Here is a 16,689-nt window from a genome sequence, read left to right as displayed (position 1 = left end):
GATTAGTATTTGGGACAGTGATTAGTATTTGGGACAGTGATTCGTATTTGGGACAGTGATCAATATTTTGGACAGTGATTAGTATTTGGGACAGTGATTAGTATTTTGGACAGTGATCAGTATTTGGGACAGTGATTAGTATTTTGGACAGTGATTAGTATTTGGGACAGTGATCAGTATTTGGGACAGTAATTAGTATTTGGGACAGTGATCAGTATTTGGGACAGTGATCAGTATTTTGGACAGTGATTAGTATTTTGGACAGTGATCAGTATTTGGGACAGTGATCAGTATTTGGGACAGTGATTAGTATTTTGGACAGTGATCAGTATTTGGGACAGTGATTAGTATTTTGGACAGTGATCAGTATTTGGGACAGTGATCAGTATTTGGGACAGTGATTAGTATTTTGGACAGTGATCAGTATTTTGGACAGTGATCAGTATTTTGGACAGTTATCTGTATTTGGGACAGTGATCAGTATTTTGGACAGTGATCAGTATTTGGGACAGTGATTAGTATTTGGGACAGTGATTAGTATCCGGGACAGTGATTAGTATTTGGGACAGTGATCAGTATTTGGGACAGCGATTAGTATCTGGGACAGTGATTAGTATTTTGGACAGTGATTAGTATTTGGGACAGTGATCAGTAATTTGGACAGTGATCTGTATTTGGGACAGTGATCAGTATTTTGGACAGTTATCTGTATTTGGGACAGTGATCAGTATTTTGGACAGTGATCAGTATCCGGGACAGTGATTAGTATTTGGGACAGTGATCAGTATCCGGGACAGTGATCAGTATTTGGGACAGTGATCAGTATGTGGTACAGTGATCCGTATTTGGGACAGTGATCAGTATCCGGGACAGTGATTAGTATTTGGGACAGTGATCAGTATTTTGGACAGTGATTCGTATTTTGGACAGTGATCAGTATTTTGGACAGTGATTAGTATTTTGGACAGTGATCAGTATTTTGGACAGTGATCAGTATTTGAGACAGTGATTAGTATCCGGGACAGTGATTAGTATTTTGGACAGTGATCAGTATCCGGGACAGTGATTAGTATCCGGGACAGTGATCAGTATTTGGGACAGTGATTAGTATCCGGGACAGTGATTAGTATTTGGGACAGTGATCAGTATTTTGGACAGTGATCAGTATTTGGGACAGTGATCAGTATCTGGTACAGTGATCAGTATTTGGGACAGTGATCAGTATCCGGGACAGTGATTAGTATTTGGGACAGTGATCAGTATTTTGGACACTGATTAGTATTTTGGACAGTGATCAGTATTTTGGACAGTGATTAGTATTTTGGACAGTGATCAGTATTTGGGACAGTGATTAGTATCCGAGACAGTGATTCGTATTTGGGACAGTGATCAGTATTTTGGACAGTGATCAGTATTTTGGACGGTGATCAGTATCCGGAACAGTGATTAGTATCCGGGACAGTGATCAGTATTTGGGACAGTGATTAGTATCCGGGACAGTGATTAGTATTTGGGACAGTGATCAGTATTTTGGACAGTGATCAGTATTTGGGACAGTGATCAGTACTTGGGACAGTGATTAGGTTTTTGGACAGTGATTAGTATTTTGGACAGTGATCAGTATTTGGGACAGTGATTAGTATTTGGGACAGTGATCAGTATTTGGGACAGTGATTAGTATTTTGGACAGTGATTAGTATTTGGGACAGTGATCAATATTTTGGACAGTGATTAGTATTTTGGACAGTGATTAGTATTTTGGACAGTGATCAGTATTTGGGACAGTGATCAGTATTTTGGACAGTGATCAATATTTTGGACAGTGATTAGTACTTTGGACAGTGATTAGTATTTTGGACAGTGATTAGTATTTGGGACAGTGATCATTATTTGGGACAGTGATTAGTATTTTGGACAGTGATTAGTATTTGGGACAGTGATCAGTATTTTGGACAGTGATCAATATTTTGGACAGTGATTAGTATTTGGGACAGTGATTAGTATTTTGGACAGTGATCAGTATTTGCGACAGTGATTAGTATTTGGGACAGTGATCAGTATTTGGGACAGTGATTAGTATTTTGGACAGTGATTAGTATTTTGGACAGTGATTAGTATTTGGGACAGTGATCAGTATTTTGGACAGTGATCAATATTTTGGACAGTGATTAGTATTTGGGACAGTGATTAGTATTTGGGACAGTGATTAGTATTTTGGACAGTGATTAGTATTTTGGACAGTGATTAGTATTTGGGACAGTGATCAGTATTTGGGACAGTAATTAGTATTTGGGACAGTGATCAGTATTTGGGACAGTGATCAGTATTTTGAACAGTGATTAGTATTTTGGACAGTGATCAGTATTTGGGACAGTGATCAGTATTTGGGACAGTGATTAGTATTTTGGACAGTGATCAGTATTTGGGACAGTGATTAGTATTTTGGACAGTGATCAGTATTTGGGACAGTGATCAGTATTTGGGACAGTGATTAGTATTTTGGACAGTGATCAGTATTTTGGACAGTGATCAGTATTTTGAACAGTTATCTGTATTTGGGACAGTGATCAGTATTTTGGACAGTGATCAGTATTTGGGACAGTGATTAGTATTTGGGACAGTGATTAGTATCCGGGACAGTGATTAGTATTTGGGACAGTGATCAGTATTTGGGACAGCAATTAGTATCTGGGACAGTGATTAGTATTTTGGACAGTGATTAGTATTTGGGACAGTGATCAGTATTTTGGACAGTGATCTGTATTTGGGACAGTGATCAGTATTTTGGACAGTTATCTGTATTTGGGACAGTGATCAGTATTTTGGACAGTGATCAGTATCCGGGACAGTGATTAGTATTTGGGACAGTGATCAGTATCCGGGACAGTGATCAGTATTTGGGACAGTGATCAGTATCTGGTACAGTGATCAGTATTTGGGACAGTGATCAGTATCCGGGACAGTGATTAGTATTTGGGACAGTGATCAGTATTTGGGACAGTGGTCAGTATCCGGGACAGTGATTAGTATTTGGGACAGTGATCAGTATTTGGGACAGTGATTAGTATCCGGGACAGTGATTAGTATTTGGGACAGTGATCAGTATTTGGGACAGTGATCAGTATCTGGTACAGTGATCAGTATTTGGGACAGTGATCAGTATCCGGGACAGTGATTACTATTTGGGACAGTGATTAGTATCCGGGACAGTGATTAGTATTTGGGACAGTGATCAGTATTTTGGACAGTGATCAGTATTTGGGACAGTGAGTAGTATCCGGGACAGTGATTAGTATTTGGGACAGTGATCAGTATTTTGGACAGTGATCAGTATTTGGGACAGTGATCAGTATCTGGTACAGTGATCAGTATTTGGGACAGTGATCAGTATCCGGGACAGTGATTAGTATTTGGGACAGTGATCAGTATTTTGGACAGTCATTAGTATTTTGGACAGTGATCAGTATTTTGGACAGTGATTAGTATTTTGGACAGTGATCAGTATTTTGGACAGTGATTAGTATTTTGGACAGTGATCAGTATTTGGGACAGTGATTAGTATCCGAGACAGTGATTCGTATTTGGGACAGTGATCAGTATTTTGGACAGTGATCAGTATTTTGGACAGTGATCAGTATCCGGAACAGTGATTAGTATCCGGGACAGTGATCAGTATTTGGGACAGTGATTAGTATCCGGGACAGTGATTAGTATTTGGGACAGTGATCAGTATTTTGGACAGTGATTAGTATTTTGGACAGTGATCAGTATTTGGGACAGTGATTAGTATTTGGGACAGTGATCAGTATTTGGGACAGTGATTAGTATTTTGGACAGTGATTAGTATTTGGGACAGTGATCAATATTTTGGACAGTGATTAGTATTTTGGACAGTGATCAGTATTTGGGACAGTGATCAGTATTTTGGACAGTGATCAATATTTTGGACAGTGATTAGTACTTTGGACAGTGATTAGTATTTGGGACAGTGATTAGTATTTGGGACAGTGATCAGTATTTGGGACAGTGATTAGTATTTTGGACAGTGATTAGTATTTGGGACAGTGATCAGTATTTTGGACAGTGATCAATATTTTGGACAGTAATTAGTATTTGGGACAGTGATTAGTATTTTGGACAGTGATCAGTATTTGCGACAGTGATCAATATTTTGGACAGTGATTAGTATTTGGGACAGTGATTAGTATTTTGGACAGTGATCAGTATTTGGGACAGTGATTAGTATTTTGGACAGTGATTAGTATTTGGGACAGTGATCAGTATTTGGGACAGTAATTAGTATTTTGGACAGTGATCAATATTTTGGACAGTGATTAGTACTTTGGACAGTGATTAGTATTTGGGACAGTGATTAGTATTTGGGACAGTGATCAGTATTTGGGACAGTGATCAGTATTTTGGACAGTGATCAATATTTTGGACAGTGATTAGTACTTTGGACAGTGATTAGTATTTGGGACAGTGATTAGTATTTGGGACAGTGATCAGTATTTGGGACAGTGATTAGTATTTTGGACAGTGATTAGTATTTGGGACAGTGATCAGTATTTTGGACAGTGATCAATATTTTGGACAGTGATTAGTATTTGGGACAGTGATTAGTATTTTGGACAGTGATCAGTATTTGCGACAGTGATCAATATTTTGGACAGTGATTAGTATTTGGGACAGTGATTAGTATTTTGGACAGTGATCAGTATTTGGGACAGTGATTAGTATTTTGGACAGTGATTAGTATTTGGGACAGTGATCAGTATTTGGGACAGTAATTAGTATTTTGGACAGTGATCAGTATTTGGGACAGTGATCAGTATTTGGGACAGTGATTAGTATTTTGGACAGTGATCAGTATTTGGGACAGTGATTAGTATTTTGGACAGTGATCAGTATTTGGGACAGTGATCAGTATTTGGGACAGTGATTAGTATTTTGGACAGTGATCAGTATTTTGGACAGTGATCAGTATTTTGGACAGTTATCTGTATTTGGGACAGTGATCAGTATTTTGGACAGTGATCAGTATTTGGGACAGTGATTAGTATTTGGGACAGTGATTAGTATCCGGGACAGTGATTAGTATTTGGGACAGTGATCAGTATTTGGGACAGCGATTAGTATCTGGGACAGTGATTCGTATTTTGGACAGTGATTAGTATTTGGGACAGTGATCAGTAATTTGGACAGTGATCTGTATTTGGGACAGTGATCAGTATTTTGGACAGTTATCTGTATTTGGGACAGTGATCAGTATTTTGGACAGTGATCAGTATCCGGGACAGTGATTAGTATTTGGGACAGTGATCAGTATCCGGGACAGTGATCAGTATTTGGGACAGTGATCAGTATGTGGTACAGTGATCAGTATTTGGGACAGTGATCAGTATCCGGGACAGTGATTAGTATTTGGGACAGTGATCAGTATTTGGGACAGTGGTCAGTATCCGGGACAGTGATTAGTATTTGGGACAGTGATCAGTATTTGGGACAGTGATTAGTATCCGGGACAGTGATTAGTATTTGGGACAGTGATCAGTATTTGGGACAGTGATCAGTATCTGGTACAGTGATCAGTATTTGGGACAGTGATCAGTATCCGGGACAGTGATCAGTATTTGGGACAGTGATTAGTATCCGGGACAGTGATCAGTATTTGGGACAGTGATCAGTATCTGGTACAGTGATCAGTATTTGGGACAGTGATCAGTATCCGGGACAGTGATTAGTATTTGGGACAGTGATCAGTATTTTGGACAGTGATTCGTATTTTGGACAGTGATCAGTATTTTGGACAGTGATTAGTATTTTGGACAGTGATCAGTATTTTGGACAGTGATCAGTATTTGAGACAGTGATTAGTATCCGGGACAGTGATTAGTATTTTGGACAGTGATCAGTATCCGGGACAGTGATTAGTATCCGGGACAGTGATCAGTATTTGGGACAGTGATTAGTATCCGGGACAGTGATTAGTATTTGGGACAGTGATCAGTATTTTGGACAGTGATCAGTATTTGGGACAGTGATCAGTATCTGGTACAGTGATCAGTATTTGGGACAGTGATCAGTATCCGGGACAGTGATTAGTATTTGGGACAGTGATCAGTATTTTTGACACTGATTAGTATTTTGGACAGTGATCAGTATTTTGGACAGTGATTAGTATTTTGGACAGTGATCAGTATTTGGGACAGTGATTAGTATCCGAGACAGTGATTCGTATTTGGGACAGTGATCAGTATTTTGGACAGTGATCAGTATTTTGGACGGTGATCAGTATCCGGAACAGTGATTAGTATCCGGGACAGTGATCAGTATTTGGGACAGTGATTAGTATCCGGGACAGTGATTAGTATTTGGGACAGTGATCAGTATTTTGGACAGTGATCAGTATTTGGGACAGTGATCAGTACTTGGGACAGTGATTAGGTTTTTGGACAGTGATTAGTATTTTGGACAGTGATCAGTATTTGGGACAGTGATTAGTATTTGGGACAGTGATCAGTATTTGGGACAGTGATTAGTATTTTGGACAGTGATTAGTATTTGGGACAGTGATCAATATTTTGGACAGTGATTAGTATTTTGGACAGTGATTAGTATTTTGGACAGTGATCAGTATTTGGGACAGTGATCAGTATTTTGGACAGTGATCAATATTTTGGACAGTGATTAGTATTTGGGACAGTGATTAGTATTTTGGACAGTGATCAGTATTTGCGACAGTGATTAGTATTTGGGACAGTGATCAGTATTTGGGACAGTGATTAGTATTTTGGACAGTGATTAGTATTTTGGACAGTGATTAGTATTTGGGACAGTGATCAGTATTTTGGACAGTGATCAATATTTTGGACAGTGATTAGTATTTGGGACAGTGATTAGTATTTGGGACAGTGATTAGTATTTTGGACAGTGATTAGTATTTTGGACAGTGATCAGTATTTTGGACAGTGATCAGTATTTTGAACAGTTATCTGTATTTGGGACAGTGATCAGTATTTTGGACAGTGATCAGTATTTGGGACAGTGATTAGTATTTGGGACAGTGATTAGTATCCGGGACAGTGATTAGTATTTGGGACAGTGATCAGTATTTGGGACAGCAATTAGTATCTGGGACAGTGATTAGTATTTTGGACAGTGATTAGTATTTGGGACAGTGATCAGTATTTTGGACAGTGATCTGTATTTGGGACAGTGATCAGTATTTTGGACAGTTATCTGTATTTGGGACAGTGATCAGTATTTTGGACAGTGATCAGTATCCGGGACAGTGATTAGTATTTGGGACAGTGATCAGTATCCGGGACAGTGATCAGTATTTGGGACAGTGATCAGTATCTGGTACAGTGATCAGTATTTGGGACAGTGATCAGTATCCGGGACAGTGATTAGTATTTGGGACAGTGATCAGTATTTGGGACAGTGGTCAGTATCCGGGACAGTGATTAGTATTTGGGACAGTGATCAGTATTTGGGACAGTGATTAGTATCCGGGACAGTGATTAGTATTTGGGACAGTGATCAGTATTTGGGACAGTGATCAGTATCCGGGACAGTGATTACTATTTGGGACAGTGATTAGTATCCGGGACAGTGATTAGTATTTGGGACAGTGATCAGTATTTTGGACAGTGATCAGTATTTGGGACAGTGAGTAGTATCCGGGACAGTGATTAGTATTTGGGACAGTGATCAGTATTTTGGACAGTGATCAGTATTTGTGACAGTGATCAGTATCTGGTACAGTGATCAGTATTTGGGACAGTGATCAGTATCCGGGACAGTGATTAGTATTTGGGACAGTGATCAGTATTTTGGACAGTGATTCGTATTTTGGACAGTGATCAGTATTTTGGACAGTGATTAGTATTTTGGACAGTGATCAGTATTTTGGACAGTGATCAGTATTTGGGACAGTGATTAGTATCCGGGACAGTGATTAGTATTTTGGACAGTGATCAGTATCCGGGACAGTGATTAGTATCCGGGACAGTGATCAGTATTTGGGACAGTGATTAGTATCCGGGACAGTGATTAGTATTTGGGACAGTGATCAGTATCTGGTACAGTGATCAGTATTTGGGACAGTGATCAGTATTTTGGACAGTGATCAGTATTTGGGACAGTGATTAGTATTTGGGACAGTGATTAGTATCCGGGACAGTGATTAGTATTTGGGACAGTGATCAGTATTTGGGACAGCGATTAGTATCTGGGACAGTGATTAGTATTTTGGACAGTGATTAGTATTTGGGACAGTGATCAGTAATTTGGACAGTGATCTGTATTTGGGACAGTGATCAGTATTTTGGACAGTTATCTGTATTTGGGACAGTGATCAGTATTTTGGACAGTGATCAGTATCCGGGACAGTGATTAGTATTTGGGACAGTGATCAGTATCCGGGACAGTGATCAGTATTTGGGACAGTGATCAGTATGTGGTACAGTGATCAGTATTTGGGACAGTGATCAGTATCCGGGACAGTGATTAGTATTTGGGACAGTGATCAGTATTTGGGACAGTGGTCAGTATCCGGGACAGTGATTAGTATTTGGGACAGTGATCAGTATTTGGGACAGTGATTAGTATCCGGGACAGTGATTAGTATTTGGGACAGTGATCAGTATTTGGGACAGTGATCAGTATCTGGTACAGTGATCAGTATTTGGGACAGTGATCAGTATCCGGGACAGTGATCAGTATTTGGGACAGTGATTAGTATCCGGGACAGTGATCAGTATTTGGGACAGTGATCAGTATCTGGTACAGTGATCAGTATTTGGGACAGTGATCAGTATCCGGGACAGTGATTAGTATTTGGGACAGTGATCAGTATTTTGGACAGTGATTCGTATTTTGGACAGTGATCAGTATTTTGGACAGTGATTAGTATTTTGGACAGTGATCAGTATTTTGGACAGTGATCAGTATTTGAGACAGTGATTAGTATCCGGGACAGTGATTAGTATTTTGGACAGTGATCAGTATCCGGGACAGTGATTAGTATCCGGGACAGTGATCAGTATTTGGGACAGTGATTAGTATCCGGGACAGTGATTAGTATTTGGGACAGTGATCAGTATTTTGGACAGTGATCAGTATTTGGGACAGTGATCAGTATCTGGTACAGTGATCAGTATTTGGGACAGTGATCAGTATCCGGGACAGTGATTAGTATTTGGGACAGTGATCAGTATTTTGGACACTGATTAGTATTTTGGACAGTGATCAGTATTTTGGACAGTGATTAGTATTTTGGACAGTGATCAGTATTTGGGACAGTGATTAGTATCCGAGACAGTGATTCGTATTTGGGACAGTGATCAGTATTTTGGACAGTGATCAGTATTTTGGACGGTGATCAGTATCCGGAACAGTGATTAGTATCCGGGACAGTGATCAGTATTTGGGACAGTGATTAGTATCCGGGACAGTGATTAGTATTTGGGACAGTGATCAGTATTTTGGACAGTGATCAGTATTTGGGACAGTGATCAGTACTTGGGACAGTGATGAGGTTTTTGGACAGTGATTAGTATTTTGGACAGTGATCAGTATTTGGGACAGTGATTAGTATTTGGGACAGTGATCAGTATTTGGGACAGTGATTAGTATTTTGGACAGTGATTAGTATTTGGGACAGTGATCAATATTTTGGACAGTGATTAGTATTTTGGACAGTGATTAGTATTTTGGACAGTGATCAGTATTTGGGACAGTGATCAGTATTTTGGACAGTGATCAATATTTTGGACAGTGATTAGTACTTTGGACAGTGATTAGTATTTTGGACAGTGATTAGTATTTGGGACAGTGATCATTATTTGGGACAGTGATTAGTATTTTGGACAGTGATTAGTATTTGGGACAGTGATCAGTATTTTGGACAGTGATCAATATTTTGGACAGTGATTAGTATTTGGGACAGTGATTAGTATTTTGGACAGTGATCAGTATTTGCGACAGTGATTAGTATTTGGGACAGTGATCAGTATTTGGGACAGTGATTAGTATTTTGGACAGTGATTAGTATTTTGGACAGTGATTAGTATTTGGGACAGTGATCAGTATTTTGGACAGTGATCAATATTTTGGACAGTGATTAGTATTTGGGACAGTGATTAGTATTTGGGACAGTGATTAGTATTTTGGACAGTGATTAGTATTTTGGACAGTGATTAGTATTTGGGACAGTGATCAGTATTTGGGACAGTAATTAGTATTTGGGACAGTGATCAGTATTTGGGACAGTGATCAGTATTTTGAACAGTGATTAGTATTTTGGACAGTGATCAGTATTTGGGACAGTGATCAGTATTTGGGACAGTGATTAGTATTTTGGACAGTGATCAGTATTTGGGACAGTGATTAGTATTTTGGACAGTGATCAGTATTTGGGACAGTGATCAGTATTTGGGACAGTGATTAGTATTTTGGACAGTGATCAGTATTTTGGACAGTGATCAGTATTTTGAACAGTTATCTGTATTTGGGACAGTGATCAGTATTTTGGACAGTGATCAGTATTTGGGACAGTGATTAGTATTTGGGACAGTGATTAGTATCCGGGACAGTGATTAGTATTTGGGACAGTGATCAGTATTTGGGACAGCAATTAGTATCTGGGACAGTGATTAGTATTTTGGACAGTGATTAGTATTTGGGACAGTGATCAGTATTTTGGACAGTGATCTGTATTTGGGACAGTGATCAGTATTTTGGACAGTTATCTGTATTTGGGACAGTGATCAGTATTTTGGACAGTGATCAGTATCCGGGACAGTGATTAGTATTTGGGACAGTGATCAGTATCCGGGACAGTGATCAGTATTTGGGACAGTGATCAGTATCTGGTACAGTGATCAGTATTTGGGACAGTGATCAGTATCCGGGACAGTGATTAGTATTTGGGACAGTGATCAGTATTTGGGACAGTGGTCAGTATCCGGGACAGTGATTAGTATTTGGGACAGTGATCAGTATTTGGGACAGTGATTAGTATCCGGGACAGTGATTAGTATTTGGGACAGTGATCAGTATTTGGGACAGTGATCAGTATCTGGTACAGTGATCAGTATTTGGGACAGTGATCAGTATCCGGGACAGTGATTACTATTTGGGACAGTGATTAGTATCCGGGACAGTGATTAGTATTTGGGACAGTGATCAGTATTTTGGACAGTGATCAGTATTTGGGACAGTGAGTAGTATCCGGGACAGTGATTAGTATTTGGGACAGTGATCAGTATTTTGGACAGTGATCAGTATTTGGGACAGTGATCAGTATCTGGTACAGTGATCAGTATTTGGGACAGTGATCAGTATCCGGGACAGTGATTAGTATTTGGTACAGTGATCAGTATTTTGGACAGTGATTCGTATTTTGGACAGTGATCAGTATTTTGGACAGTGATCAGTATTTGGGACAGTGATTAGTATCCGGGACAGTGATTAGTATTTTGGACAGTGATCAGTATCCGGGACAGTGATTAGTATCCGGGACAGTGATCAGTATTTGGGACAGTGATTAGTATCCGGGACAGTGATTAGTATTTGGGACAGTGATCAGTATTTTGGACAGTGATCAGTATTTGGGACAGTGATCAGTATTTGGGACAGTGATTAGTATTTTGGACAGTGATCAGTATTTGGGACAGTGATCAGTATTTGGGACAGTGATTAGTATTTTGGACAGTGATCAGTATTTGGGACAGTGATTAGTATTTGGGACAGTGATCAGTATTTGGGACAGTGATTAGTATTTGGGACAGTGATCAATATTTTGGACAGTGATTAGTATTTTGGACAGTGATTAGTATTTTGGACAGTGATTAGTATTTGGGACAGTGATCAGTATTTTGGACAGTGATCAATATTTTGGACAGTGATTAGTATTTTGGACAGTGATTCGTATTTGGGACAGTGATTAGTATTTGGGACAGTGATCAGTATTTGGGACAGTGATTAGTATTTTGGACAGTGATTAGTATTTGGGACAGTGATCAGTATTTTGGACAGTGATCAATATTTTGGACAGTGATTAGTATTTGGGACAGTGATTAGTATTTTGGACAGTGATCAGTATTTGGGACAGTGATTAGTATTTTGGACAGTGATTAGTATTTGGGACAGTGATCAGTATTTGGGACAGTGATCAATATTTTGGACAGTGATTAGTATTTGGGACTGTGATTAGTATTTTAGACAGTGATAAGTATTTGGGACAGTGATTAGTATTTGGGACAGTGATTAGTATTTGGGACAGTGATCAGTATTTTGGACAGTGATTAGTATTTGGGACAGTGATTAGTATTTTGGACAGTGATCAGTATTTGGGACAGTGATTAGTATTTTGGACAGTGATTAGTATTTGGGACAGTAATTAGTATTTGGGACAGTGATCAGTATTTGGGACAGTGATCAGTATTTTGGACAGTGATCAGTATTTGGGACAGTGATTAGTATTTTGAACAGTGATCAGTATTTTGGACAGTGATTAGTATTTTGGACAGTGATCAGTATTTGGGACAGTGATCAGTATTTGGGACAGTGATTAGTATTTTGGACAGTGATCAATATTTTGGACAGTGATCAGTATTTTGGATAGTTATCTGTATTTGGGACAGTGATCAGTATTTTGGACAGTGATCAGTATCCGGGACAGTGATTAGTATTTGGGACAGTGATCAGTATTTTGGACAGTGATCAGTATCCGGGACAGTGATCAGTATTTTGGACAGTGATTAGTATCCGGGACAGTGATTGGTATCCGGGACAGTGATCAGTATTTTGGACAGTGATCAGTATTTTGGACAGTGATTAGTATTTGGGACAGTGATCAGTATTTTGGACAGTGATTAGTATTTGGGACAGTGATCAGTATCTGGGACAGTGATCAGTATTTTGGACAGTGATTAGTATTTGGGACAGTGATTAGTATTTTGGACAGTGATCAGTATTTGGGACAGTGATTAGTATTTGGGACAGTGATTAGTATCGGGGACAATGATTAGTATTTGGGACAGTGATCAGTATTTGGGACAGCGATTAGTATCTGGGACAGTGATTAGTATTTGGGACAGTGATCAGTATTTTGGACAGTGATTAGTATTTGGGACAGTGATTAGTATCCGGGACAGTGATTAGTATTTGGGACAGTGATCAGTATTTTGGACAGTGATCAGTATTTGGGACAGTGATCAGTATTTGGGACAGTGATTAGTATTTGGGACAGTGATCAATATTTTGGACAGTGATGAGTATTTTGGACAGTGATTAGTATTTTGGACAGTGATTAGTATTTGGGACAGTGATTAGTATTTGGGACAGTGATTAGTATCGGGGACAATGATTAGTATTTGGGACAGTGATCAGTATTTGGGACAGCGATTAGTATCTGGGACAGTGATTAGTATTTGGGACAGTGATCAGTATTTTGGACAGTGATTAGTATTTGGGACAGTGATTAGTATCCGGGACAGTGATTAGTATTTGGGACAGTGATCAGTATTTTGGACAGTGATCAGTATTTGGGACAGTGATCAGTATTTGGGACAGTGATTAGTATTTGGGACAGTGATCAATATTTTGGACAGTGATGAGTATTTTGGACAGTGATTAGTATTTTGGACAGTGATTAGTATTTGGGACAGTGATCAGTATTTTGGACAGTGATCAATATTTTGGACAGTGATTAGTATTTTGGACAGTGATTAGTATTTGGGACAGTGATTAGTATTTGGGACAGTGATCAGTATTTGGGACAGTGATTAGTATTTTGGACAGTGATTAGTATTTGGGACCGTGATCAGTATTTTGGACAGTGATCAATATTTTGGACAGTGATTAGTATTTGGGACAGTGATTAGTATTTTGGACAGTGATCAGTATTTGGGACAGTGATTAGTATTTTGGACAGTGATTAGTATTTGGGACAGTGATCAGTATTTGGGACAGTGATCAATATTTTGGACAGTGATTAGTATTTGGGACAGTGATTAGTATTTTAGACAGTGATTAGTATTTGGGACAGTGATTAGTATTTGGGACAGTGATCAGTATTTTGGACAGTGATTAGTATTTGGGACAGTGATTCGTATTTTGGACAGTGATCAGTATTTGGGACAGTGATTAGTATTTTGGACAGTGATTAGTATTTGGGACAGTAATTAGTATTTGGGACAGTGATCAGTATTTTGGACAGTGATCAGTATTTGGGACAGTGATCAGTATTTGGGACAGTGATTAGTATTTTGAACAGTGATCAGTATTTGGGACAGCGATTAGTATTTTGGACAGTGATCAGTATTTGGGACAGTGATCAGTATTTGGGACAGTGATTAGTATTTTGGACAGTGATCAGTATTTTGGACAGTGATCAGTATTTTGGATAGTTATCTGTATTTGGGACAGTGATCAGTATTTTGGACAGTGATCAGTATCCGGGACAGTGATTAGTATTTGGGACAGTGATCAGTATTTTGGACAGTGATCAGTATCCGGGACAGTGATCAGTATTTTGGACAGTGATTAGTATCCGGGACAGTGATTGGTATCCGGGACAGTGATCAGTATTTTGGACAGTGATCAGTATTTTGGACAGTGATTAGTATTTGGGACAGTGATCAGTATTTTGGACAGTGATTAGTATTTGGGACAGTGATCAGTATCTGGGACAGTGATCAGTATTTTGGACAGTGATTAGTATTTGGGACAGTGATTAGTATTTTGGACAGTGATCAGTATTTGGGACAGTGATTAGTGTTTGGGACAGTGATTAGTATCGGGGACAGTGATTAGTATTTGGGACAGTGATCAGTATTTGGGACAGCGATTAGTATCTGGGACAGTGATTAGTATTTGGGACAGTGATCAGTATTTTGGACAGTGATTAGTATTTGGGACAGTGATTCGTATCCGGGACAGTGATCAGTATTTTGGACAGTGATCAGTATTTGGGACAGTGATCAGTATTTGGGACAGTGATTAGTATTTTGGACAGTGATCAGTATTTGGGACAGTGATTAGTATTTGGGACAGTGATCAGTATTTGGGACAGTGATTAGTATTTTGGACAGTGATTAGTATTTGGGACAGTGATCAATATTTTGGACAGTGATTAGTATTTGGGACAGTGATTAGTATTTGGGACAGTGATCAGTATTTTGGACAGTGATCAATATTTTGGACAGTGATTAGTATTTTGGACAGTGATTAGTATTTTGGACAGTGATCAGTATTTTGGACAGTGATTAGTATTTGGGACAGTGATTAGTATTTTGGACAGTGATCAGTATTTTGGACAGTGATTAGTATTTGGGACAGTGATTAGTATTTTGGACAGTGATTAGTATTTGGGACAGTGATCAGTATTTGGGACAGTGATCAGTATTTTGGACAGTGATCAATATTTTGGACAGTGATTAGTATTTGGGACAGTGATTAGTATTTTGGACAGTGATCAGTATTTGGGACAGTGATTAGTATTTTGGACAGTGATTAGTATTTTGGACAGTGATTAGTATTTGGGACAGTAATTAGTATTTGGGACAGTGATCAGTATTTGGGACAGTGATCAGTATTTTGGACAGTGATCAGTATTTGGGACAGTGATCAGTGTTTGGGACAGTGATTAGTATTTTGGACAGTGATCAGTATTTGGGACAGTGATTAGTATTTTGGACAGTGATCAGTAATTGGGACAGTGATCAGTATTTGGGACAGTGATTAGTATTTTGGACAGTGATCAGTATTTTGGACAGTGATCAGTGTTTTGGACAGTTATCTGTATTTGGGACAGTGATCAGTATTTTGGACAGTGATCAGTATCCGGGACAGTGATCAGTATTTTGGACAGTGATCAGTATTTTGGACAGTGATCAGTATCTGGGACAGTGATCAGTATTTTGGACAGTGATTAGTATTTGGGACAGTGATTAGTATTTTGGACAGTGATCAGTATTTGGGACAGTGATTCGTATTTGGGACAGTGATTAGTATCCGGGACAGTGATTAGTATTTGGGACAGTGATCAGTATTTGGGACAGCGATTAGTATCTGGGACAGTGATTAGTATTTTGGACAGTGATTAGTATTTGGGACAGTGATCAGTATTTTGGACAGTGATCAGTATTTGGGACAGTGATCAGTATCCGGGACAGTGATTAGTATTTGGGACAGTGATTAGTATCCGGGACAGTGATTCGTATTTGGGACAGTGATCAGTATTTTGGACAGTGATCAGTATCTGGGACAGTGATCAGTATTTGGGACAGTGATCAGTATCCGGGACAGTGATTAGTATTTGGGACAGTGATCAGTATTTTGGACAGTGATCAGTATTTGGGACAGTGATTAGTATCCGGGACAGTGATTAGTATTTGGGACAGTGATCAGTATTTTGGACAGTGATCAGTATTTGGGACAGTGATCAGTATCTGGTACAGTGATCAGTATTTGGGACAGTGATCAGTATCCGGGACAGTGATTAGTATTTGGGACAGTGATCAGTATTTTGGACAGTGATCAGTATTTTGGACAGTGATCAGTATTTTGGACAGTGATTAGTATTTTGGACAGTGATCAGTATTTTGGACAGTGATTAGTATCTGGGACAGTGATTAGTATTTTGGACAGTGATCAGTATTTGGGACAGTGATTAGT

Source organism: Heptranchias perlo, unplaced genomic scaffold (assembly GCF_035084215.1).
Source record: "Heptranchias perlo isolate sHepPer1 unplaced genomic scaffold, sHepPer1.hap1 HAP1_SCAFFOLD_318, whole genome shotgun sequence".
In the NCBI taxonomy this organism is placed as follows: domain Eukaryota; kingdom Metazoa; phylum Chordata; class Chondrichthyes; order Hexanchiformes; family Hexanchidae; genus Heptranchias; species Heptranchias perlo.
The sequence above is the reverse complement of the archived record's forward strand: the minus strand, read 5'-3'. Positions refer to the sequence as shown.